We start from the raw sequence: 27,254 nt of genomic DNA on the forward strand, positions 1-27,254 counted from the left end.
ATAGCTGGGTCAAATGGTGGCTCCATTCCCAGCTTTCCAAGAAATCTCCATACTGCTTTCCAAATTGGCTGCACCAATTTGCAGTCCCACCAGCAATGTACAAGTGTACCCTTTTCCCCACATCCTCGCCAGCACTTGTTGTTGTTTGACTTCATAATGGCTGCCAAACTAACTGGAGTGAGATGGTATCTTAGGGTGGTTTTGATTTGCATTTCTCTGACTGCTAGAGATGGTGAGCATTTTTTCATGCACTTGTTGATTGACTGTATGTCCTCCTCTGAGAAGTGTCTGTTCAGGTCCTTGGCCCATTTGTTGATTGGGTTGTTTGTTCTCTTATTTTCTAATTTTTTGAGTTCTTTGTATACTCTGGATATTAGGGCTCTATCTGACGTGTGAGGAGCAAAGATTTGTTCCCAGGATGTAGGCTCTCTATTTACCTCTCTTATTGTTTCTTTTGCTGAGAAAAAACTTTTTAGTTTGAGTAAGTCCCATTTGTTGATTCTAGTTATTAACTTTTGTGCTATGGGTGTCCTATTGAGGAATTTGGAGCCCGACCCCACAGTATGTAGATCGTAGCCAACTTTTTCTTCTATCAGACGGTGTGTCTCTGATTTGATATCAAGCTCCTTGATCCATTTTGAATTCACTTTTGTGCATGGCGAGAGAAAGGGATTCAGTTTCATTTTGTTGCATATGGATTTCCAGTTTTCCCAGCACCATTTGTTGAAGATGCTATCCTTCCTCCATTGCATGCTTTTAGCCCCTTTATCAAATATAAGATAGTTGTAGTTTTGTGGATTGGTTTCTGTGTCCTCTATTCTGTACCATTGGTCCACCCGCCTGTTTTGGTACCAGTACCATGCTGTTTTTGTTACTATTGCTCTGTAGTATAGTTTGAAGTCTGGTATCGCTATACCGCCTGATTCACACTTCCTGCTTAGCATTGTTTTTGCTATTCTGGGTCGTTTATTTTTCCATATGAATTTCATGATTGCTTTCTCTATTTCTACAAGAAATGCCGTTGGGATTTTGATTGGCATTGCATTAAACCTATAGAGAACTTTTGGTAATATCGCCATTTTGATGATGTTAGTTCTGCCTATCCATGAACAGGGTATATTTTTCCATCTTCTAAGATCTTCTTCTATTTCTCTCTTTAGGGTTCTGTAGTTTTCATTGTATAAGTCTTTCACCTCTTTTGTTAGGTTGATTCCCAAGTATTTTATTTTTTTTGAAGATATTGTGAATGGAGTGGTTGTCCTCATTTCCATTTCAGAGGATTTGTCGCTGATACACAGGAATGCCTTTGATTTATGCGTGTTGATTTTATATCCTGCCACTTTGCTGAATTCATTTATTAGCTCTAATAGTTTCTTTGTAGATCCTTTTGGGTCTGCTAGGTATAGAATCATGTCATCTGCAAATAGTGATAATTTAAGTTCATCTTTTCCTATTTTGATGCCTTTAATTTCTTTCGTCTGTCTAATTGCTCTGGCCAGTGTTTCGAGAACTATGTTGAACAGAAGTGGTGAGAGAGGGCATCCTTGTCTTGTTCCAGATTTTAGAGGGAATGCCTTCAGTTTTTCTCCATTCAGAATGATGCTAGCCTGAGGCTTAGCATAGATTGCTTTTACAATATTGAGGTATGTTCCTGTTATCCCTAGTTTTTCTAGAGTTTTGAACATAAAGGGATGCTGTACTTTGTCGAATGCTTTTTCCGCATCTATCGAGATGATCATATGGTTCTTATTTTTAAGTCTATTGATGTGGTGAATAACATTTATTGATTTCCATATATTGAACCAGCCTTGCATCCCAGGGATGAATCCAACTTGATCATGGTGCACAATTTTTTTGATATGTTTTTGTATCCAATTCGCCAGAATTTTATTGAGGATTTTTGCATCTAGGTTCATTAGAGATATTGGTCTGTAGTTTTCTTTCTTTGAAGTGTCTTTGTCTGGTTTAGGTATCTGGGTGATGTTGGCCTCGTAGAATGAATTTGGAAGTTCTCCCTCTTTTTCTATTTCCTGAAGTAGCTTGAAAAGTATTGGTATTAGTTCCTCTTTAAAGGTTTTGTAAAACTCTGCTGTATACCCATCCGGTCCTGGGCTTTTCTTAGTTGGTAGTCTTTTGATGGTTTCTTCTATTTCCTCAATTGATATTGGTCTGTTTAGGTTGTCTATATCCTCCTGACTCAATCTGGGCAGATCATATGACTTAAGAAATTTATCGATGCCTTCACTGTCTTCTAATTTATTGGAGTATAAGGATTCAAAATAATTTTTGATTATCTTCTGTATATCTGAAGTGTCTGTTGTGATATTGCCTTTTTCATCCCGTATGCTAGTAATTTGAGTTCTCTCTCCTCTTCGCTAGCATGGCTAAGGGTCTGTCGATTTTGTTTATTTTTTCAAAGAACCAACTTTTAGTTTTGTCAATTTTTTCAATTGTTTCTTTTGTTTCGATTTCATTAATTTCAGCTCTGATTTTAATTATTTCTTGCCTTCTACTTCTTTTGCTGTTGTTTTGCTCTTCTTTTTCTAGGATTTTGAGATGAAGTATGAGATCATTTATTTGTTGGTTTTTTCTTTTTTTAAGGAATGAACTCCAAGCAATGAATTTTCCTCTTAGAACTGCTTTCAATGTGTCCCATAGATTCCGATATGTTGTGTCTGTGTTTTCATTAATCTCTAAGAATTTTTTAATTTCCTCCTTGATGTCTTCTATAACCCATTGATCATTCAGTAACCTATTGTTCATTCTCCAAGTGATGTATTCTTTTTCCTTCCTTCTTTTATCGTTGATTTTCAGTTCCATTCCATTATGATCAGATAGGATGCATGGTATTATCTCTACTCCTTTATATTATCTAAGAGTTGCCCTGTGACATAATATATGATCTATTTTTGAGAAGGATCCATGTGCTGCTGAGAAAAAAGTGTAACTGCTTGATGTTGGGTGGTATATTCTATATATGTCAATTAAGTCTAGGTTATTAATTGTGTTATTGAGTTCTATAGTTTCCTTATTCAACTTTTGTTTGGAAGATCTGTCCAGTGGCGAGAGAGGTGTGTTGAAGTCTCCCATGATTATTGTATGGTGGTCTATTAGACTCTTGAACTTGAGAAGAGTTTGTTTGATGAACATAGCTGCACCATTGTTTGGGGCATATATATTTATGATTGTTATGTCTTGTTGGTGTATGGTTCCCTTAAGCAGTATGTAGTGTCCCTCTTTATCCCTTTTGATTAACTTTGGCTTGAAATCTATTTTATTTGATATGAGTATGGACACTCCTGCTTGTTTCCGAAGTCCATATGAGTGATATGATTTTTCCCAACCTTTCACCTTCAGCCTATGTATGTCTTTTCCTATCAAATGCATCTCCTGTAGGCAGCATATTGTTGGGTCTTGTTTTGTGATCCATTCTACTAGCCTGTGTCTCTTGATTGGTGAGTTTAAGGCATTAACATTTAGGGTTATTATTGAGATATGGGTTGTTCTTCCAGCCATATTTGTTTATTTATGTTACTAAACATGGTTTGTTTTCCTCTTTGATTATTTTTCCCCCCTTTACTGTCCTACCTCCCACTGTTGGTTTTCATTGTTATTTTCCATTTCCTCTTCCTGTAATGTTTTGCCGAGGATGTTTTGAAGAGATGGTTTTCTAGCTGCAAATTCTTTTAACTTTTGTTTATCGTGGAAGGTTTTAATTTCATCTTCCATCCTGAAGCTTAATTTCGCTGGAAACACAATTCTTGGTTGGAACCCATTTTCTTTCAGTGTTTGAAATATGTTATTCCAGGATCTTCTAGCTTTCAGAGTCTGTGTTGAAAGATCAGCTGTTATCCTGATTGGCTTACCCCTAAATGTGATCTTTTTCCTTTCTCTTGTAGCTTTTAAAATTCTCTCCTTATTCTGTATGTTGGGCATCTTCATTATAATGTGTCTAGGTGTGGATCTCTTATGATTTTGCACATTCAGCGTCCTGTAGGCTTCTAGGATTTGGGGTTCTGTCTCATTCTTCAAGTCTGGGAAGTTTTCTCGTATTATTTCATTGAATAGATTGCTCATTCCTTTGGTTTGAAACTCTGTCCCTTCCTGTATTCCAATGACTCTTAAATTTGGTCTCTTGATGTTATCCCATATTTCTTGGATGTTCTGCTCATGGTTTCTTAACAGTCTTGCTGAGCTGTCTATGTTCTTTTCAAGTTGAAATACTTTATCTTCATTGTCTGATGTTCTATCTTCTAAGTGTTCTACTCTGCTGGTAGTATTCTCAATTGAGTTTTTAAGTTGGTTTATTGCTTCCTGCATTTCTAGGATTTCTGTTTGTTTGTTTTTTATAACCTCTATCTCCCTGTATAGTTGATCTTTTGCTTCTTGGATTTGTTTATGTAATTCATTGTTGAAGTGATCTTTCATTGTCTGATTTTGCTGTCTGATGTCTTCCTTGAGACTCCAGATCATCTGAAGCATGTATATCCTGAATTCTTTATCTGACATTCCATCTGCTGCAGCTATTACCTCTTCTAACGTTGAGTTGACCTGCATTGCTTGTGGTCCTTTCTTACCTTGTCTCTTCATACTGTTCGCGTTCCTTTCTACTTGGTGAAACTGTTGTGCTATTGAATTTTCCCCCTATATATTTATATTGGTCTTGTATAGTTGCAAAGTCTCCCTCGCAGGCGCGGGCGGCGGCTCTGCCCCTCCTCCAATTGGGGCAATGTGCCTACCATGCCAGCAGGCCGCTGGGCCTGCTCTGCCGGTCGGTAGCAGGTCCGCCTACCTTGCAGGCGCGGGCGGCGGCTCTGTCCCTCTGCGGGCCGCTAGGCTTGTTCTGTCGGTGGTCGCAGTTCTGCCTACTTTGCAGGCGCAGGCAGCGGCACTGCCCCTCTGCAGGCCTCTGGGGCTGTTCTGCCAGTGGGTTGCAGGTCCGCCTACCTTGCAGGCGCGGGGGGGGGGGCGGCTCTACCCTTCCTCAGGCCACTGGGCCTGTTCTGTCTGTTGGTTGCAGGTCTGGCCTGTTCTGTTGGTGGTCACAGTTCCGTCTACCTTGCAGGCGCGGGGGGAGGGGGCGGCTCTGCCTCTCAGCAGGTCGCTGCTCCTCTTCTGCTGGTGGGTCGCAGGCCCGCCTACCTTGCAGGAGTGATTGGAAGCTCTGCCCCTCCGCGGGCCACTGGGCCTTTTCTGTTGGTGGTCACAGTTCTGCCTACCTGGCGGGGGTGGGGGGCGGCTCTGCCCCTCAGCAGGCCGCTGGGCCTGTTCTGTGGGTGGTCACAGTTCCGTCTACCTTGCCGGCGCAGGGGGAGGGGGCGGCTCTGCCCCTCAGCAGGCCGCTGGGCCTGCTCTGTGGGTGGTCACAGTTCCGTCTACCTTGCTGGCGCAGGGGGAGGGGGCAGCTCTGCCTCTCAGCAGGCCGCTGCTCCTCTTCTGCCGGTTGGTCGCAGGCCCGCCTACCTTACAGGAGTGATTGGAAGCTCTGCCCCTCCGCGGGCCACTGGGCCTTTTCTGTCGGTGGTCACAATTCCGCCTACCTGGCTGGCGCAGGGGGTGGGGGTGGCTCTGCCCCTCAGCAGGCCGCTGGGCCTGCTCTTTGGGTGGTCACAGTTCCGTCTACCTTGCCGGCGCAGCAAGAAGTTTATGACATTGTTTGCACGTAAGTTGTTTTTCCACGCACACAAAATATCACTGGTTACTATTAATTTTGACTCTACTATATTTTTGCTACTAAACTGTTTAGTTATATGACTTTTCCCATGTCATGTATCTTTTTTGTTGTGAAAAATAAAGACTTTGAAACTATGCAAAAAAGGACAAATAATTCCATAGGAAAAAATATACTAAAGTCATTGTTTTAGTCAGCTTTTTTGCTGCTGTGACTAAAAGCCCCAACCAGCACAATTATGGAGGAAGAAAGGTTTATTTAAGGAGTCACAGTTTCAGAGATCTCAGTCCACAGAAGTCCAGCATTATTTCTTGGGGTTCCAGTTGGGGCTGAATATCATGGCGGAAGAGTGTGGCAAAGGGAAACAGCTCACATGTTGATTAGGAAGCAGAGAGAGACTCCACTTGCCAGAAACAAAATATATTCCCAAAGTCATGCCCCAATTCCCACCTCCTCCAGCCACACCCTACCATTTTAGTTACCAGTTAATTACTATCAGGTGATTAATTCACTGATTCGGTTAAGACTCTCACAACCCAATCATTTCTCCTCTGAACTTTCTTGCATTGTCTTACATGTGAGCTTTAATGGGACACCACATCTAATCTGCAAGAGTCATGAATTGGCATGTTAAAAAGAAAAATATGAATGTCCAACAAACACATGAAAAGTGCCCAACCCCATTAGTAATAAAGAACTTGTAAATCAAAGCAACATAATGTATCATTCTATTCCCATTAGATTGGCAAAAATTAGCAGTCCAACAGCACTTGATTGTTAGTGAGAATATATAGCAAGGAAACATTTTGAGTATTATATTGGAATCAATTTGTTATAATATAGTAAAATTTACATGTATTAAAATGCAGCAATTTTGCTTCTAGGCATATATGCTTGAGAATCTCTTGGTCAGATACATCAGGGAACACCTAGAATATTCATAGAAGTATTGTTCGTAACAGGAAAACTTGGAACGAACCCAAATGTCCATCAACTGGAGAATGGATTATAAAATGATGTAGGTCTACAAAACTGAAAAGGCCTGGAAAAGAGATATGCACAGAAAATAGAAATGTGCAAGGCTTTGTCATGTAGATGGTAATTCAGACTCTAATGGGGCTAGAAAGAAATCATCCCTGGAGCCCTGTAGAGTGAGAAGAGAAATAGGAGGAGTGCAGAGTAAGAGTGCTTAGCAAATTACCTTTTCAAAAAAGTAGAGGAAACAAAGGCATATAACCTTTGTTTTAATAACTATTTAGTATCAGTTTCATTTTTTTCATTATAGATTGAACAAGGTTTTCTGAGTCTTCTTTCACTAAAAACCTTTTTGTAGTGAAAAGTATTTTTGCAATATAAATAATCTCTCTTTCTCTCTCAATCTTAAAACTATACTAGGTTTCTGAATTTAAGGCAAATAAAAATGTAATCATTGTTACTCTGTATATTCTGTTTACTAGAATACAATAAATTAAGTTCTACAGTATCCTTGAAAACAGAGGGTTAAGCTTCTTATCTAGTCATAACTTGAATATATACTCGAATGTGTACTCCTCTTTATGGAGTCATTTCTTTGCAGATGCTAAGGAAATTCTTCACTAAATTATTTGCTCAAGTAGATAAAAAGAACTAAGGAAAATAATTGAAATTTTATAACATCAAGAATACTTATATCACATCATCAAAAAAAAATTGTGGCAAAATCAGTAGTGCCTTTTAAATTAAATGACAAATTGGAAGTGTTTAACAACATATGGTCGCTTTTCCTTGACATATATGATTAAGAATATATCTTTTTATCAAAATGTAAAATACCATCTGGCAGAAGTAACCATTATTCTATTGGCTTTATACATTAAATTAATTCACTGTACTTTAAAATGTAAATATTTTCCTATTTTTTTCTTTCTCTTGTGCTGGATCTATATTTATAATACTCAAAAACTGCATAAATCAAAAACTATAATTAGGCTTAACAATTATAACCAATTTTGAACTTTGAACAGAAAACAATGTGTTTCTGAAATTCTTTACAAACATTTCTTAAAAATTCAAATGGCAATTGTCCTTTTTTGATATTCACAATTATAAAGCTAGGTAACTAAAAATTTACCTTATAATTTATTAGATATATAGTCATACTTTGTATGTTAAAGGAGTTATCCTTAAAACTCCTTATAATAGGAAGACATTTTGGTAATAAAATTGATGCATTTTAAGGTTTTGAACACGTATGTGGTTTTAATGTTACTAGCCAGATTCATTCATTCATTTAATAAACCTGCCATGTTCAGAGAACAACAAATGAGCAGGCAAGTTTTTCTCAAGCATAGTGTACATTACACATTTAATAATGTGACCTTTTGGCAATTTGTGATTTTAGGAAATATATTAAAGATTTCACAATTCTCTATACTATAGTTCTCTTAAAAATACTTTGTAACTAAGAAAACAATTAATGCTTTAAGCATTATCAGTAATATTCATGTCAAATACACAGCCATATAAAATTCTATACATTTTGTTGTTTGTTTTTAGAGAACTGATTATTTCAAGAGGAGCCATATCTGGTGGTAAAATATTCTTCATCTTTTAAAGAATTCTTTGTAAGCAAAATACAAAAGTATCTCCAATATTCAACATTAATTTTTAGCATCCATTATGACCAACCCATGCTCTTGGCTTTTAAGAAGTTTAAAGTTTAGATGAGAAAGCAGATAAGTAAATCATGAATAATAGAATGGGATTACAGAATAGAATTACACGAGTGTGAGGGAGATATAGTAGAGTGTAGGAAGCTAGGGCAAGATGGCAAGTGAGGAAGTCAGGGGCAGGTCCAGACCAAAGGAGCTTGAATGTCCTCCAATGAAGTCAACTTCCTGGTTTATGAAAGTGCTCATTTACACAAGCGGGGGATTCAGACATGATAGATACTTCCATATTTTTGCACCTAAGTGAGGGGTCCAATATATAAACTAAAATAGATGCATGAACATGGAGAATATCAATGAACAATAAAGAGGAGAATGTGGAAATGAGGAAGATAAGAAAAGGTGGAATTCCAGAGACCATCCAAAGAACAACCCAAAACTTGTCTAATGGACTCCAGGCTTTGGTGCTCCTTCTCTTTGGAGAAGTCTGTTGCTTTCACTTGTAATGAATCTCTGTTCACCACTATCTCTCTGCCTTATTCTTCAATTCCTTGCTGAATGGAGATAACAAACCCAAGACTCCTAGAAGGTAACAAGTGTTATTGACTGACCTCTTCTCCCCAAATGACAGGTACAGTGTGGGTATTAGAGATGAGAGCAAGAACAGGGGAGAGATTTGAAGATTAAGGCACAAAAAAACATGACTTAACTGCTAAAGTATGGCTGATGGAAAGGGGGAATTAATAAATTCGAGGAGTTTTTTCTTCTTTCTAATCAACTTTATAGAGGTATAAATTACAATAAAAGGCAACCATTTTTAGCATGTAGTTTGTTGAATTTTGACAAAACATTACCGCAATAAATACACTGTAAAACAATAAAGATATTAATAAATACAAAGATATTTATAACGACTCAAAAATTTCTCTCATGCCAGGTGGATCACAAACTGGAGGCCAGCCTCAACAATTTTTAGCAAAACCCTGTCTCAAAATTCAAAATGGCTGGTGATATGTTGAGTGCTTGCCTAGAATGAGAAGAGCTCCAAGTTTGATTCCTAGTGGGAGGATGGGTATCTCTAGCCTGCTGCAGAGAAAAGCTCCTGGAAGCTTAGTACAATTGCTTTTACCTCCTATCTCTAATCTTTTAATGACCCATCCCTTTTGCCCCATATTCTAAATTCTACAGAGAGGCCTCCATAATGCTCCCCTCTTTTCCTTAGTTCTCTTTTTCTTTTTTGCTGTATTGTGGATTGATCACAAGACCACATGCATGGTTGGTAAGTACTTCTTATCCTCAGCCCTCTTAAAATTTTATTATGAGACAGGGTCTCACTAAATTGCCCAGGCTGATCTCCCGGAGATCCTCCTGCCTCGGTCTTCTGAGTGACTAGAATAGAGGCAAGTACCTCCTCATCCTGAAAGCTCTATGGTCAGTAGCATCTGTCATATCATCAACTAATGCAAAGTATATGAATTAATTTGCAGAAAGTAAAGTGACCATCTGAAAAGAAAAAAATGCAGGTGTTAGCCCCAGGTAGCTAAAATCCTTTGTGATGTTTTCAAGTGAAAGGAAAGGAGACAAGTTATTCTAGAGAGGAAGGCCCTGGGTATAGATTTCCTGCCACCTGTCTTACTGCACATCCTTTTTCTCCAATAAAAGTCCTTTTCACGCTGAGCTCCTCACTAAGAGTGATGTGAGGCAAAAAGTCCCATCTTCCTCACGGTCAGCTTTGAATAAAACTGATTCCTTTTGCCAACCTGTGTGTCCCAAATTTGTGGTCACTCCTAGCAGCAGGCAGCACATACATTTGACTCCAGAACAATGCCCCTGTGCTGTCAATTCTCCCATATAACTCCACTATGAACCACCAAGACATCATCTGAGGCACTGTCACTATATATATTTGATGTGTTTAGAGTTTCATCAAAGCGATATTTTATACTATGTACTCTTGTATCTCACTTTGTTTTCTCTGCATGATATTTTTGAAATTCATCAATGTTGTTGCATGTATAGCAAGTTTCCTTTTTATTGTTGAGTAAGATTGCATATTGAAGATATACAACATTTTAACCATTCAACAGTTCAAAACTATTTGGATTGTTTTTAGTCCAGGGCTTTTATCAATAAAGTTACTATAAACTACCACTTTCTATTATTGGTATGTACATACATTTTTATTTTTGGTAAATATTTAAAATAGAATTGCCAGGTCAAATAGTAACTATATTTTAAAGGTTATTTGGAAAAATGCTAGAACAATTTCTAAAGTAGTTGTTTTCCTGATGTGTATATTTTTCTATCGGTTTAATTTCAAACTATTTGTGTCTTTGAGTCTACATTTTTGTCTCTTGTGGGCAGAATATAGTTAGATCTTTTTTTTTTCTAGTCCATTCTGCCTATCTCTGCCTTATAATGGGAGTATTTATCTCATTTATATTTAATGTGGTTACATTTGTCATTTAGCTGTTGTCTTCTTTATGCTATAGTCTTATGTTCCTCTATTCTTTCATTCCTGTTGGGTTTTGTTACATTAACATTATTATTATTTTGATATTTTTTGGTGCATATGTGGTGCTGGGGATTGAATTCAAGGCCTTGTGCATGCCAGGTGGATGTTCTACCACTGAGCCACAACCTCAGCCTGTTTTTTGTTACATTAAATACATATTTTCATATGCCATTTTAATTTCCACTCTGCTAATCTCTGCCTTATAATTGGAATGTTCATTTCATTTACATTTCTTTTTTTAAAAAAATATTTTTTAAGTTGTCAATGGACTTTTCTTTTACTTATTTGTATGTGGTGCTAAGGATGTGCTAGGCAAGTACTCTACCACTGAGCTACAACCCTGACCCTCTATTTACATTTAATGTAGTTACAGATAAGGTAGGACATTTTTATTTGCCAATTTGCTATTTTTTCTTTCCTTCTTTCCAAATTCCAGTAAACTTTGTTTTAATACACATTTATGACCCAAAAGGCAGCAGATTTTAAATAGAAAGTTGTTTAACATCTCTTATAATTTATCCAACAAGTTTAATGAACAAATATATACTGAGACCCCACCCTGCCCTCCAACACACACACTTGGGTCAGGTACTGCTAATGAGACGGCAGTGAACTAGACAGAAATGAACTTGTTTTCATGGGGCATCCCAGTACAAATATGAGGAATTTTACAAAAGAAAATACTACAGGGAGCTTGGAGAGGGTATATGAAAAGCAGGCCTGGCAACTTTTTGGAGACTTGAAGAAAAGAGGACTTAGCTAAGTGAAAGATTAGTAGGAAAAGGGAAAGTGGGTATCAGAGTGCCCTAACTAGAGGGAAAGAAATATACTTAGTTGAGTATCATGGAAGTAGAGAGAGCAAGGAAAAATGGTGGACAGAAATGAGGGAAAGACATAGCAGGGAGGAGCAGGTCCCAAAGGGCATGGCAGCTGTGGAAAGAAGGTAAAAAAAAGTTAGACTTCACCCCAAGGGCAAGTCTTTGTTTTCTTTTCTTTTTGGGGTACTGGGGATTGAACTCAGGGGCACTCAACCACTGAGCCACATCCCCAGCCCTATTTTGTACTTTATGTAGACAGGTTCTCACTGAGATGCTTAGCACCTGCTTTTGCTGAGGGTGGCTTTGAACCCACGATCCTCCTGTCTCAGCCTGCCAAGCCGCTGGGATTCCAGGCATGTGCCACTGTGCCTGGCCTTTGTTTTCTTTATGTCATACATATATAATCCCCTCCCTCCATTCCTTCATTAGTGCTGACTTTTGTTTTAAGTACATATTTTCTAGTGGATCATTTACATTTCTTTGTCTTTTAAAAAAATTTTTAATTTGTTTTAGTTATACATGACAGTAGAATGCATTTATGCACATTGATATAACATACATAGATGGAATATAATTTCATTTTTTGAGTGTACATGTTGCAGAATCATATTGGTTATATAGTCACATAAAGTAATGATGTCTGTTTCATTCTACTATCTTTCCTATCCCCACATCCCCTCCCCTCCCCTCCCATCACTTCCCTCTACCTAATCTAAGGTAATGCTGTTCTTCCCTAGTGCCCCCATCTTATTGTAAATTAGCATCCACATGTTAGAGAAAACATTTGGCCTTTGGCTTTGTGGGATTGGCTTGTTTCACTTAGCATGATATTCTCCAACTTCATCCATTTATCTGCAAATGTCATAGTTTTATTCTCTTTTAATGCTGAGTAATATTCCATTGGGTATATATACCACAGTTTCTTTATCCATTCATCTACTGAAGGGCATCTAGATTGGTGCCACAATTTATCTATTGTGAATTGAGCTTCTGTAAACATTGATGTGGCTGCTTCACTGTAGTATGCTGTTATTAAGTCCTTTGGGTATAAACGGACAAGTGGAATAGCTGGCTCAAATGGTGGTTCCATTCCCAGTTTTCTAAGAAATCTCCATACTGCTTTCCAGATTGGCTGCACCAATTTGCATTCCCACTAGCAATGTATGAGTGTGCCTTTTTCTCCACATCCTCACTAACACTTATTGTTGTTTGTATTCTTAATAGCTGCCATTCTGACTGTAGTGAGATGAAATCTTAAAATAGTTTTAATTTGCATTTCTCTAATTGCTAGAGATGTTAAACATTTTTTCATATATTTGTTGACTGATTGTATACCATTTTTTGAGAAGTGTCTGTTCAGTTGGTTGACCCACTTATTGATTGGATTATTTGGGAGTTTTTTTTTTTTAATTTTTTATATATCCCAGAGATTAATGCTTTATCGGAGGTGCACGTGGCAAAAAGATTTTCTCTCAATCTGTAGGCTCTCTCTTCACATTATTGTTTCTTTTGCTGAGAAGAAGCTTTTTAATTTGAATCCATTCCATTTATTGATACTTGATTTTACTTCTTGTGCTTTAAGAGTCTTGTTAAGGAAGTCAGATCCTAGGCCCTTGTGGTGAAGATTTGGGCCTATTTTTTCTTCTATTAGGTGCAGGGTCTCTGTTCTAGTGCCCAAGTTTTTGATCCACTTTGAGTTGATTTTTGTGCAGGGTGAGAGATAAAGGTTTAATTTCATTTTGCTACATATGAATTTCCAGTTTTGCCAGCACCATTTGTTTAATAGGCTATCTTTTCTCTAGTGAATGTTTTTGGCACCCTTGTCTAGTATGAGATAACTGTATTTATGTGAGTTTGTCTTTGTGCCCTCTATTCTGTACCATTAATCTATAAGGCTATTTTGGTGCCAATACCATGCTGTTTTTGTTACTATAGCTCTGTAGTATAGTTTAAGGTCTGGTATTGTGATGCCTCCTGCTTCACTTTTCTTGCTAAGGATTGCTTTAGCCATTCTGGGTCTCTTATTTTTCCAAATAAATTTCACGATTGCTTTTTCTATTTCTATGAAGAATGTCATTCAGATTTGTCATTTTTCCCATCTTTAAAAAAATATTTTCTCAGTGGTTGTTTGGGGATTATAATAAAAAAGTTGGAACAATCTAGATTAATACAACTTAATTTCAGTAGTATACAAAACTTTGCTACTATATAGCTTAATTTCCTTTCTCTTCCTTAATCTTCATTCCTCTCCCCTTTGTTATTGTCTTACAAATTACATCTTTACACACAATATTCCTGTCAAACAATTTTTGGGATTGAACCCGGGGACATTTTACCACTAAGCTACATCCTCAGTCCATTGTATTTTAAAATTTTGAGACAGGGCCTCACTAAGTGGCTGAGGCTGGCCTCACACTTGCAATCCTTCTGCCTCAGTCTCCTGAATTGCTGGGATTATAGATGTGTACCAATAGGCCTGGCAAGAAAGATTTATAATTGTTATTTTATGCAGATGTATTTTAAATCAAATAGGAAAAAAATATTTAAAATAAAATTGTATTCTTTTATATTTACTTATTTAGTTACCTTTATCAGATGTTCTTTATTTTATTTTTTTTTAGAGAGAGAGAGAGAATTTTTTAATATTTTTTTTTTTTTTAGTTTTCGGCAGACACAACATCTTTGTTTGTACGTGGTGCTGAGGATCCAACCCCGGGATGCACGCATGCCAGGTGAGCACGCTACCGCTTAAGCCACATTCCCAGCCCCATATTCTTTTAAATTTTTAAAATTTGTTCTTTTTTGCCATTATACATGAGCTCTCTTATTATTATTTTTTTGTATTACAGTTCTCATGACACACAGTACAGTGTGTTTTTTAGTTTGTTCTTTTTAGATACACAAGAAAGTATTTTAATACATTATACATACGTGGAGTATAATTTCCCACTCTATGGTTGTACATGATGTGGAGTTATACTGGTGTGTATGCATATATGAACATAGGAAAGTTCATTCTACTCTTTCCTATTCCCATCCCCTTGCCCTTCCCTTCATTCTCCTTTGTCTAACCCAGTGAACTTCTATTGTTCCTCCTCCCCCATTATGTGTTAGCATCCACATATCAGATAAAACATTTGGCTTTTGATTTTTGGTATTGACTTATTTCACTTAGCATGAGTCTCCAGTTCCATCCATTTACCTGCAAATGCCATAATTCCATTCTTCTTTATGGGTAATATTCTTTAATGTGTGTGTATATATATATATATATATATATATATTTAGTTGTAGTTGGACATAATATCTTTATTTTAATTTTTATGTGGTGCTGAAGATTGAACCCAGGGCCTCCTCACACATGCTAGGCAAGCGCTCTAGCTGCTGAGCCGCAATCCCAACCCTCGGGTGAGTAATATTCTATTGTGTATATAAAACACATTTTCCTTATCCATCATCTGTTGAAGGGCACCTAGGTTGGTTCCATAGCTTAGCTACTCTGAATTGAGATGCTGTTAACATTGATGTGCCTCCATCACTGTAGTATGCTGATTTGAAGTCCTTTGGATATAAACCAAGGAGTGCAATAACTGGGTCATATGGTGTTTCCATTCCAAATTTTCTGAGGAATCTCCATCCTGCTTTCCAGAGTGATTGCCCCAATGTGCATTCCCACCATCAATGTGCGAGTGTACCTTTCCCCCGCATCCTTGCCAACACTTACTTATATTCTTGATAATTGGCATTCTGATTGGAGTGAGATAAAATCTCAGTGTAGTTTTAACTTGCATTTAATTGTGAAAGATGTTGAACATTTTTTCATATATTTGTTGGCTGATCGTATTTCTTCTTCTGTGAAGTGCCTGTTCAGTTCCTTTGCCCATTTACTGATTGGGTTAAGATGTTCTTTATTCTTTCATGTAGATTTCAATTACTGTCTAAAGTCTTTCCATTTTGGCTTAAAGGACTCTCTGTAGTATTTCTTGGAGGGAAGATTTCCTTGTGACAAATTCTTTCTGTTTATACAAATACTTTGGGAATAATTTTCTTCATTTTTGAAGTATAATACTGCTGGAGCTAGAATTCTTTTTTTGGTATCTGGGATTGCATTCAAGGGTACTTGACCACTGAGCCACATCCCCATCCCTATTTTGTACTTTATTTAGAGACAGGGTCTCACTGAGTTCCTTAGCGCCTCCCTGTTGCTGAGGCTGGCGTTGAACTCCTGATTCTCTTTTCTCAGTCTCCTTGAGCTGCTGGGATTACAGGTGTGCACCACTGCGCCTGGCTAGAATTCTTGGTCTATCCCTCCCCAGCATTTTTATTGAGTCATTCCATTGTCTTCTGGCTTTAACAGCTTCTGCTTCAAATCTTATTGGGGATTATATGGTGAGTAGATTCTCTTATACCACTTATAAGATTCTCTTTGCTTTTAACTTTTTTCTTTTTTGTGGTGCTGGGGATTGAACCACTCTACCAACTGAGCTATAACCCTAGCCCCTTAACTTTCAACTTTTAACAGGTTGATTATAATGTGTCTAGGCCGGATATCTTTGTGTTTATCCTACTTGGCATTTATTTGGCTTCTTGGATGTGAAGATTAACGGTTTTCATCAAATTTAGGGAGTTTTGACCCCATGTGGTGGTGCATAGTTGGGATGCTAAGGCAAGAAGATCTAAAGTTTGAGGCTAGCCCAAAAAATGTAGTGAGGTCCATTCTTTAAAACAAAGGAAGTTTTGGGGCCATTATTCCTTCAAGTATTATGTGTGCCCCATCTCTTTTTCTTCTCCTTCTGAGTTTCTCATTGTGCTTGTTCCTCAGTTAGAAAATCTCAACCAACCCAGATTAAAATTTGCTAATTCTTGCATAATTGCTAACAACTGTATAACTGTTCCAGGTTTTTTAAAAGTAATTTCTCATTATTATTATTGGTGAAACATCTTTCTCATACTTTCTTTAGACATGGTCTCTATTAGCTTTGTAAACATATTTAAAATATCTGATTTAAAGTCACTTTTTTTCTCTCTCTTGTGGTAGTAGGGATTGAACCCAGGGCCTCACATATGCTAGGCAAGAATTCTACCCCTCAGCCACATCTCCTTTGAGATTTAGGCTTAATCTAATAAATCCAACATGTAGGCTTCCTCAGGGATAGTTTTATCATTGATGTTTTTTTTTTCTTGGTACCATACTTTTACTTAATTTGAAAATTTGACATTTTAAATAATATAATGTGATAAATCTGGAAATCACCACAGGGTTTGCTGTGGTCTTGCTTGTTACAGTAGTTGGTTTAGTGACTATTTTGAACTCACGTTTTAGAAGTTTGTATTCTTTATTATGTGTGACTACCGAATACTTTGCATAGTTAGTTTAGTGGTCAGTTAATGACTGGACAGAGGTTTTCCTAAATATTTTCAAATCAGTAGGTCTCCTAGTTTTTGTTTAGGGGCTAACTATGAGTGTTGGGGGTATATCTTCAAAAGTCAGTTAAGCAGTTTGCAATTTAGAGTCTGAGCCTTCACTTCTTAAGAGCCACAAGAAGCTAGGGACATCTCAGGTCTTTTTTCAGACAGCCCTAGGCATGTGCATACCCTACATGGGCATCTAAAAAGTATCTGCCTTCTAGGTTTCCGGGAATATGTCATTTTTTTCAAAACTTGTATGAAATCTTATTTTACAGCTAAATACTGGAGCAAAGTGTGTCTAAAGAAAGTGGAGGGGTTTTTAACCTTAATTTGAATGTTATAGGGAGCTACAGTGGAATTTTAAGAAAAGACAGTTACTATAATGTTTAGCAGAAAAAAATTTGTCAAAGAGGTGGAAAATGATCGAATAGGGACAGAACAGAGGTGGGGAGAACAGGGAGATTAATACAGCAGTAATCTAAGAAAAAGAGGAAGAAATTCTGAGACTAAAATGGTAGCTGGGTGCTTTGACCCACACTGTAATCCCAGTGACTGGAGAGGCTGATGGACGTTCAAGGCCAGCCTTAGCAATTTAAAAAGACCCTGCCTCAAAATAAAAAATAAAGAGGGCTGGAGATGTATCTAAGTAGTAAAGAGCCATGGGTTCAATTCCTGTTAACCATTCCCCTCCAAATATACAGAAGTAACCAGTAGGCACAGGTTTGGGGTGAAATCATAAAGAAATGGATCCAAATAAAATTATTATTAATGAGTAGAGTGTCTTAGAGGAGAAATTCTGTGTAATTGTGTGATTTAAAACACAGCTTTTGCGGGGCACGCCTGCAATCCCAGAGGCTCAGGAGGCTGAGACAGGAGTTCAAAGCCAGCCTCAGCAAGAGCGAGGCGCTAAGCAACTCAGTGAGACCCTGTCTCTAAATAAAAGTACAAAATAGACTGGGGGGAAAAATAGGACTGGCTCAGTGGTCTAGCGCCCCTGAGTTTAATCCCTAGTACCAAAACCAACCAAACAACAACAATAAAAAAACAAAAACAACAGAAACCCCAATAGGTTTTTATCTAGACGCTGTCATTCCTCCTAGCCTTCTATCCATTTGATTAATCACCATTCTTGATTTAGGAGTGCCTTAAACATGCTTGTTTGTTATCTGGAACATATTTGTGAAAAATAGTGGTAACTGCTAAACATGGCGTCCTAAACAGAGACTATATCCAGACCTGGAGTGTCGGGAGAATAAGACAGGAGGATACCAAGTTCGAGGCCAGCTTGAGCAATTTAGTAAGACCAGCTGGGGTGGGGGTGGGGGAGTGGGTAAACTGTACTACTAGAAAGAGGATGATCGGTTCCCTCAGATCCCATCACCCCTTTCCCCTTCCCTGGTCACCAAGTGTAGTCCAAGTGAAGCTCTCCGTTTTTGAAAGCGATGAACCGAGACGGAAGGCGTTCTGGACTCCAAATACTAACAGCTCCATTTCCAAGCTAGGCTGTATGCGCCAGTTCCCAGATCCCGGCCACAGCACCGGAACGCGGAGGTGGACGAGAGAGAGAGAGAGAAAAAGGATATCCGTGGTGGTGCCCGAGCAGCCAAATTCGGTCTAGCACACCCCTCCGCTCCGCCCCCCCCCACAAAGAGACGCAGCCCGAGCCGCCCGCACGGCGCGCTCCTCGCTAGACACCCGACCGACTCCCGCCATCTCCAATTGGCCGTCGGGGGAACGGAAGCCGAAGTAGAGTAGTGAACCCGGAAGTGCTTCACGGCAGGGGCCCGGGCGACTCTTTTGAATGGAATCGGGCTGATTCATCGCCGGTTCGCGGAGCCAGAGCCGGGCGGAGGCTGAACTGTTGCTGCCGTCGCGTCACCGCAAAGGCTAGACAAGGGTCCAGACCGCGACCTCCCACACCGTCCGCCTTCAGGTGAGGCTGAGAAGTCAGGCCCGGCACGTCCGGGGAGGCAGCCGCTCTAGGCCGCCGTCAACCCCGTGCTTTCCTGAGTCACGTTGCCCAGCCAAGTTGCCACCAGAGGCCAGGGCCCTGAGGGAGGATCTCAGGCTCCCTCATACTCTTTGCCAGCCTCTCCGGGTCTCTGGCAGGGTCTGGTCTGGATTTAGTCTCCTTCCTTCAACCGTTTCTGCTTTGCCGAATTCAGCATAGCTTTCAACCTCTTCTCCCTATGCAGATAAAACCCTGTTTATGACCTCTTTGTGCTGTGTCGATAGTTGCTCTTGCTTTGAAAAACTTAAAAGCAGTCAGGGTAGCAAGGGAGAGAGGATAAAACTTTGCTTTATCACTTGTCCCTTTTGTAGACTTTGACCTTTTCCCTTTGCATGTTAGGTTTTAAATTCCCTAGAAAACCCAGAGACCCTCGGAGATGTAATGTCTTCAAAATAAAAGTTATTCTTATTGTGCCTGTAACCTATTTTTTAATGTCGCCCTTATTGCATAGTGGTTGGTGAATTGATTACATTTACTGCTTTCGGTAATCAGTTGTGTGTTACTTCTTGGAACTTAATTTTCTTGGAAACTCAGCTCGGTGTCTGTCAGAAGAATATGTAGAATTTTCGAAAGTCTACATACAAATCCAATGACTGATTGAAAAATTCTAGAAATCAAAATAATCAAACATTAATGCTTGAAAAATTAGCCCAGAAAATTATGGTTTTAGTGTGAAAATGATTTTTGCTTTTACTGTTTACAAAAGTATGTTCTTAATGATGCTGACTTAATGCGAATAAAGCCAACACTGATAATGTTGAAATAAAAAACTGATCACAGTTTCAGGGGAGATAATTAACATTGTGGTGGCCCTTGAAGTAAGGCAACCAAGTAGTTCATTAAAAGTTTACATGTTTTAAACAAATCCCTTGGGTTATTGTGCATTTATAGAGATTAAGATATATAGTGACCTAGAATTAACTACAGTTGTGTTTAGTGAGGTGATATTTATTGGAAGTCTAACTATTGTCTTGAATTTATCCCAGAACAAAATTAAATCTTGCCAAGAGAAGAAAGTTTTCAGTCTTCAGTCTTCTTTTCCCTCCAAGGTGTTGTAAATACTACATTGCCATTCTAATTGAAAAACTGGATTTTTTTTTTTTTTTTTATGAACCTCTGACATGGATTCATCCCATTTTTATTACTTAATATCTGTGTTCGGAACCACTTGTCTGAAAATCAGTAACAAGAAGCAATTGTGCTTTTTTGGTTTTTAATTTTATAAGAATGTTCTTTTCATAAGTCCTTGTTCACCTGTGAAAGCCTTACCTGGGTACTCAATGTGAATTCTTGCTCATGAACTTCTCATATACCTTTGTTGCACTCATTTGACATTTTTAAATTTTTTTTTTTTTTTTTTTTGCAACCATGAATTGAACCCAGGGGCACTTAACTTCTGAGTCACATCCCTAGCCCTTTTTTGTATTTTATTTAGAGATAGGATCTTACTGAGTTTCTTGGGGCCTCCCTAAGTTGCTGAGGGTGGCTTCTCCTGCCTCTGCCTCCCAAGCCGCTGGTATTACAGGCCTGTGCCACCTGGTTGGGCTCATTTGACATTTTATATTCTGCTTTGTGTTATATTGGTGTCCTCATTTGTAAAACAAGTGAATTGGATTGAATAATCTCTTCCAGTTTTAAGATAATAAAAATAACAGCAACATTTATTGGATGTGTAGAAATGTTCCAGGCAGTATATTAGATGACTTTGGATTTAGTCTGACAATGAACTTGCAAGGTGTTTTATAGGTGAGATCTAGAATCTAGAGAAAGGAAACTTGATCCCACAAATATAGTGAGTAGGTGGTGAAGCCTGCATTCCACTATAGGTTGAGTGGTTCCAGAGCCTTTATTACTCTACACTGCTCTCTTTACTTTAAATATTTTTATAATGTAAGCGATTATCAATGATAAATTCTTTCAACACAAGCCACTAAATTTCTTGGGTGCACAAGCTAGTACTCAATAAATGTTTTACTTGAATGCTGTAATTAGACACTTAGATATTTTATTTCTATCCTGATTCTTCTAAACTGGGGAATAATCTTGCTTTCCAAATCCTATTTATATAATTAAGTTTAATGTTAACTCTTTCTAATTTTTCTATTCAAAAATGTCAAGAGTGAGAAAAAGTTTGTAATTACTTTTTACAAATCAGAACAGAGGAATTAGAAATACAGTGAGATCATAAATATGGGGTAGTTTGAAAAGGATTTAACATTAGTCAGGAGAAGTAATAGTATTTAACTGCAGAATGGATTGGGGAGTGAAAAATGAACAATGAATTAGGAAACAGTGATAAGCCTGAATCGGTAAGGATATCATGATTTTGTATTATACACTTTTGAGATACTAGTATCCCTGGTAAAAAAATTTGAAAAGTTAAAAAATCCAAATTAATGTAATTTTGAAGGATCTGCTTTTTAGAGTTATCCATGATTCTATTAATTATCTAGAAATATTTAAATAATTTATTTTAAATCTAGTGTGTACATGATCGAACACTATTAAGTTCTATTAGATATTAACTTGAGAGATTAAGAAAAAGTGAGGAGTCATCAACATTTGACAGTAGTAGTACTTATTTTTGCCAATTAGGAGTCTAAACATAACTGTATATATGATGTTATATTAAGTATAAATACTTTTTCCTATAGTCTTAATATTTTAAATAAAGTTCATCCTATTATGAGTGATCTTTTGGTGGTGCTAGGGATCAAACCCTAAGCCTCTTGTACCCCAGGCACTCTATTACTGATCTGTGTCCCCAGCCTAAGTCCTCAGCTTTTGATAGGTGTAAAAATCTATACTTTTATATTGTTTTTATGTATAAAAATTAAAAATGTTCTGTTTTAGGTTGTGGTGTAACACTTTGTGAATGTCTTTGCTAAATTCTGCAAAATGCAAGTTGTTGTTTCCAATATGATTAATTTAGTACTATGAAACATGCATTGTGTTTTGAAACCCATTAATGGTAAACTTTGTGAGGAAGGTGGGTCTGCACTGGTACCTAAGTTTATTGCATACTGGTGGTGCTAATGATAGCAAGCTAATATTCACTGTGTACTTTTTTTTGTCAGAGATTTTGTTAAAAATTTTTCTAAGTCCATTGTCTTCTTCAATCTTCTAAACAACTCTATGAGATACTGTATTTATTTCCCTTTTGTAGATGAGAGAACTGAGGCTGAGAAAGATGAACAGCGCTAATAAGTATTATAGCCAGTATTTGAATTCTGGCATTCTTAATTGCAGAGTCATAGCTCCAGGGAAAATAGTCATTACCATTTCCCATTTGGGTCCATTGGAGCTTTTTTAGTTTTTGCATCTTTAGGTCATTTTACAAAAATGCAGAAAGGAAGATAAGGGGATGGTGAAAAACAATTATATTAGAAATGTTAATAAAATTACAACAAATACAAATGTTTATTCTGGGTTTTTTTTTTTTTTTTTTGGTACCTAGGATTGAACTCAGGGGTACTTGACCACTGAGCCACATCCCAAGCCCTTTTTTGTACTTTATTTAGAGACAGGGACTCATTGAGTTGCTTAGTGCCTTGCCATTGCTGAGGTTGGCTTTGAACTCAGGATCCTCCTGTCTCAGCCTCCCGAGCCACTGGGATTTCAGGTGTGTGCTACCACGCCTGGCTATTTTCCTGATTTTGAAGGTATATGTATATCCGAAGGCAACATTCTTTGAATGTAATTAACTGCTCATCAGTCATTATGTATAAAACCTGGAACATAGCTGTCTGGTAAAGATCAGTTCTGTGTTCAAATACATCTCTAGTGTTTAGAGTAACTGCTCAGTGCTAGTGTGATTGCCTTGCATGTGTATGCCTTTGGTTTAATCCCCAACACTACCAAAAAACCCCCACAAAAGTTCATATACATCTCTGGTAGCCCTTAGCTTATAAATTCTGGTGTTTCTTCTTACACTTGCTTTACTTTGTGTGTGTGCTAGGGTGTGGGGTATGAAATATACATCACATAAAATTTACCATGTTAATTATTTTTTGTACAGTTTGGTGGCAGTAAGTGTGTTTGCATTGTTGAATTGCCACCATCTATAACCACCATCATCACTACTATCCACCTCTAGAGCTTTTTTATTTTTCCAGTTATAATACATTGACAACTCATAAGGTTGTTCAGTAGAGAATAGCCATCATCTTTGCTCTGTAATTGCAACATTTTTATTTTTAGATTTATAAACACCAGATAGAATTAGTCCAGTGACTTTTTTTTTCTACATTATTTCTTATTTATTCACCTTTGTGTACACTTCAGCGTTTGTCCATGCATAAACTGGCAGCACGACAAAAGATCACAGAGTACATTACCTATCTTTTTAGCAAAACTGGGGCTTACTGCAAAATAGTATGTTGTGAACTCCTTGTTGGATGACTGACTAGATAAGACTGTTATTTTTTTCTTTTATGGTCTTAGAAATCTATTTTTGAGGGGAAATTCACATAAGATTAACTATTTTAAAGTGAGTAGTTTAGTATCATTTAGTTCATTCACCATGTTGTACAATTACAACCTCAATTTAGTTTCAGAACACTTCTATCATTCCTGATAACATTCTGTGTCCATTAAGTAGTTTCTCCATTTTCCTCTTTTCTCCTAAAACCACCATTCTGCGTTTTGTCTCTGTGGATTTATTGAATATTTTATGTAAGTGGGATCACATGATAAGTGACCTTTTATGCCTGTCTTTTTACACACAGCAGAATGTTGAACTTCCACCAAGTTGTAACATGTATTGATTGGTACTTCATTCCTTTCTATAGTGGAATAATATTCCATGTATTCTATTGTATGTATGTAGTAGAATTTGCTTTCCATTGGTCCTTTGGTGCACATTTGGATTATAAGCATCTTTTTTCCCTTCTGTGTTGGGAACCTAGCCAAAGATCTTGAGCATGCCAGTAAGTACTATACTTTTGTTTACATCCCCAGCCCTGTTTCCACCTTTTGGCTATTTAGAATATTATTGCTATAAACACGCATGTACCTGTACTTGTTTTAAGGACCTATTTTCAGTTCTTTGGGGTATATATTCCTAGGAGTGGAATTCGTCTGCCATATGGTAATTCTGTGTTTTAACTTTTGAAAGAACTCTCAAATTGTTCCAGCACTTTTTTGGTTCTTAAGTTTGAGAAAATTTATCTAGGATATTGCCTTCTTAAGATGCATGCCGTTTGAGCTTTACATCCTTGATTCTCGATTGAGAGTGATTTGGATACTTTTTTTTTTTTAATGGTATTTGGGATTGAACCCATGGCACTTTACTGCTGAACTATATCCCTGGACCTTTCTATTTTTAATTTTGAGACAGATTTTTGGTAACTTGTCCAGGCTGGCCTTAAATTTACAGTCCTCCTGCCTCAGCCTCCGTGTCTCTGGAATTATAGGCTATGCCTTCATGTTTGATTTTTTGGAGATATTTTTGATTATCATGACTGTGTGGTCACTACTGTCATATAGTGTGTAGAGAGCCAATGATGCTACCAACCATCCCGTAATTGTGCAAGACAGTTCTCAACAACAAAGAAGTACTGGAATGTCAGTACTTCTGGTTTTTCTTCTTACACTTGCTTTACTTTGTGTGTGTGCTAGGGTGTGGGGTATGAAATATACATCACATAAAATTTATCATGTTAATTATTTTTTGTATAATTTGGTGGCATTAAGTGTGTTTGCATTGTTGAATTGCCACCATCCATAACCACCATCATCACTACCATCCATTTTATTTTTTTAAATATTTACTTTTTAGGTGTAGATGGACACAACACAATGCCTTTATTTTTATGTGGTGCTGAGGATCGAACCCAGGTCCTGCCCATGCTAGGTGAACGCTCTACCGCTGAGCCACAATCCCAGCCCCACCATCCATTTTATTGTCATTAGTGGAAACTTGAGTCTTTTAACCTGTTTCTTTGCCTTCAGTTTGTGTTTCTTTAATAATTATGAACCTTTTTCTCTGTTAATTCTCTTCCCATTGCCATTATGGGTGGAAAATGAAAAATTTTAAATTCTCAGCTGTGTTCAGTGAAACCTAAAAGATTACAAAATGGTGTCTTTAGTCTTTCATCTTTTTGAAAAAGATGAATCAATGGTTTGGGCAAGCAGAACTGAAGGATGATTCAGTGCTATAATTTGTTTCACTGTTGCCTTATTTTATATAGTTCTTACTATTTCATTTTCTTTTTATTTTAAACTTTTTGGGCATGGTCATGAATAATTAAATAGTGAATGAATTCCAAGAGTGCTGAATAGCAAATTTTCAAAGTATAAGAAAAATGACATCACTAAGTTCCCATAATACATCATAGATTTGTAGTGTGTAATTAACATGTTAATTGCATGATCGAATTAATTTTGTTCTGTTTAAAAATATAAATTTTGTTCTTTGAAAGACTGCCAGAAAGACTAAAAGCCATAAAATGTCAGTTCCTAAAGTTAATACACAAAAATGAAATATACAAACAATTTGGATGCAGGGTTAATCACTGTGTTCTGTAGCTGCTTGGGATAATGAATCATTCCGTGCTCTCAGGAAGTGATGATTAAACAATTTTAGGCCTGGGATATAAGTTAATGTTGAATGCTTGCTGAGCATGCATGAGGCCCTGGGTTCTGTGCCTAGCACAAGGGGAATAAATTATTTTCATTTCATTTTTAGGAATTTTGCTTCTTTAAAAGAATTTGGTATAAAAATATCCTCCTTAATTCTCAAAATAATTGTATCTTCTTTTCTTTTTTTAGGAGAGAAAGAAAATAAATACTTGGGAAAAATTATACCTGCCAGAATTAGCAAGAGTTTGAATTAAGAAGAAATTTGTCAAACCTAAGAAATTATAGCTTAACACCTTAAGAGTTATAGTTACTGAACAGGTGAGGTTTAAGAATGTATTTTTCTTTTAAGTATTGCAGGATATGATAAATACTATGAAAATGTGTTATTTTTACCTGACATTAAATTATGAATATGTGATAGATAATCAGATTTTAAAAAGTAGTATTATTTGAAATATTGATCAATATGTTTTATTTCCAGATGTTCATATTTTTATTAAATATGGTCATCCTCCCTTAAATGTTTTAATATGCTGATATTTTTTTTTTCTTGTTTGTTGAGACATCTAATTTTTCTCAAAACACAAATTTGACCTGCCAGATTTTCTTTCCCTCTGCTCCCCACATGGCTCATTTCTATTCATAGCATCTGGAGTCCGTGTAAAGTCTTCAGAAACAACATAGGAGGAATAAACAAACTGAACACATCTGGGAATCAACTTTGGCCTATATTGAATATATTTATTCTAAGTTCATTGTATTTTTCTTTCCAGTGCTTCTTTAATTTTATAAACTTGAAATAATCCAAAAGAATTTCCTTCTTCTTTGGTAATATACTCTAGAGAAAATGTTTTTCATATTTTAAAATATGCAGAATTTTTTTTTTCTTGTCTGCAGGCTTTCAAAAGTACTACACATTGCTTAGTATGGTGGCACATTCCTGTAATCTCAGTTACTCTGGAGCCTGAGGCAGGAGGATCCCAAGTTCAAGCCCAGCTTGGGCAACTTAGTGAGACCCTGTCTCAAAGTAAAATTTTATAAAAAGGGCTGGAGCTGTTGCTGAGTGTTTGCCTACACCTGTGACGTTGCCCTGGGTTTAATCCATAGTACTATACAAACACAAAAGTGCTATGAATTGAATGCTATATTTGAATTGAGGAATTTTAATGAGAATTTAATGGAGATTTTATTGGTAAATGTTATTGGGGGGACAAATTAAAGTTATAAAGAGGAAATTTTGTCTCGACTATCAAGTTTTCTTGACTTTTCAGTTTTGAAAATGAATTTATCTGTTCTGAATCTCACAAACATGCTCAATGGAACAAGCCAGACGCAAAAGTAAATATGAGTCCGGTTATGTGAAATTAAAAACAAGAGAACTAGGGGCGGGGGTTTTGGCTCAGTGGTAGAGCACTTGCCTCTAATGTGTGAGGCCCTGGGTTCTATCCTCAGCACCACATATAAATAAACAAATAAAAGTATTGTGTCCACCTACAACTTTAAAAAATATTAAAAAAACAAAACTTAAACAAACAAAAAAATGAGAACTAATCTGTGTTGAACTAATCTGCTGAAGTTGGAATCCTACCTTTGCAGAGTG

The 27,254-nt window shown here is 37.2% G+C and overlaps 1 protein-coding gene across 2 annotated transcripts in view; it reads left to right on the forward strand.

Annotated features, from left to right (window-relative positions):
* Positions 1-18,804: 18,804 nt before the first annotated feature.
* The window catches only part of Psmd14 (proteasome 26S subunit, non-ATPase 14), a 104,975-nt gene continuing 96,525 nt past the window's right edge, over positions 18,805-27,254 (forward strand). The window contains exons 1-2 of one of the 2 annotated variants that reach the window (XM_046462276.2): positions 18,805-18,994; positions 25,844-25,972. The gene's annotated coding sequence lies outside the window, so the exon portion shown is untranslated. The remainder of the gene's footprint in view (positions 18,995-25,843; positions 25,973-27,254) is intronic. The other variant, XM_046462275.2, reaches the window with a different exon arrangement.

Source organism: Marmota monax, unplaced genomic scaffold, assembly GCF_021218885.2.
Source record: "Marmota monax isolate L192 unplaced genomic scaffold, Marmota_monax_Labrador192_F-V1.1 WCK01_AAM20220418_F8-fsc00129, whole genome shotgun sequence".
NCBI lineage: Eukaryota > Metazoa > Chordata > Mammalia > Rodentia > Sciuridae > Marmota > Marmota monax.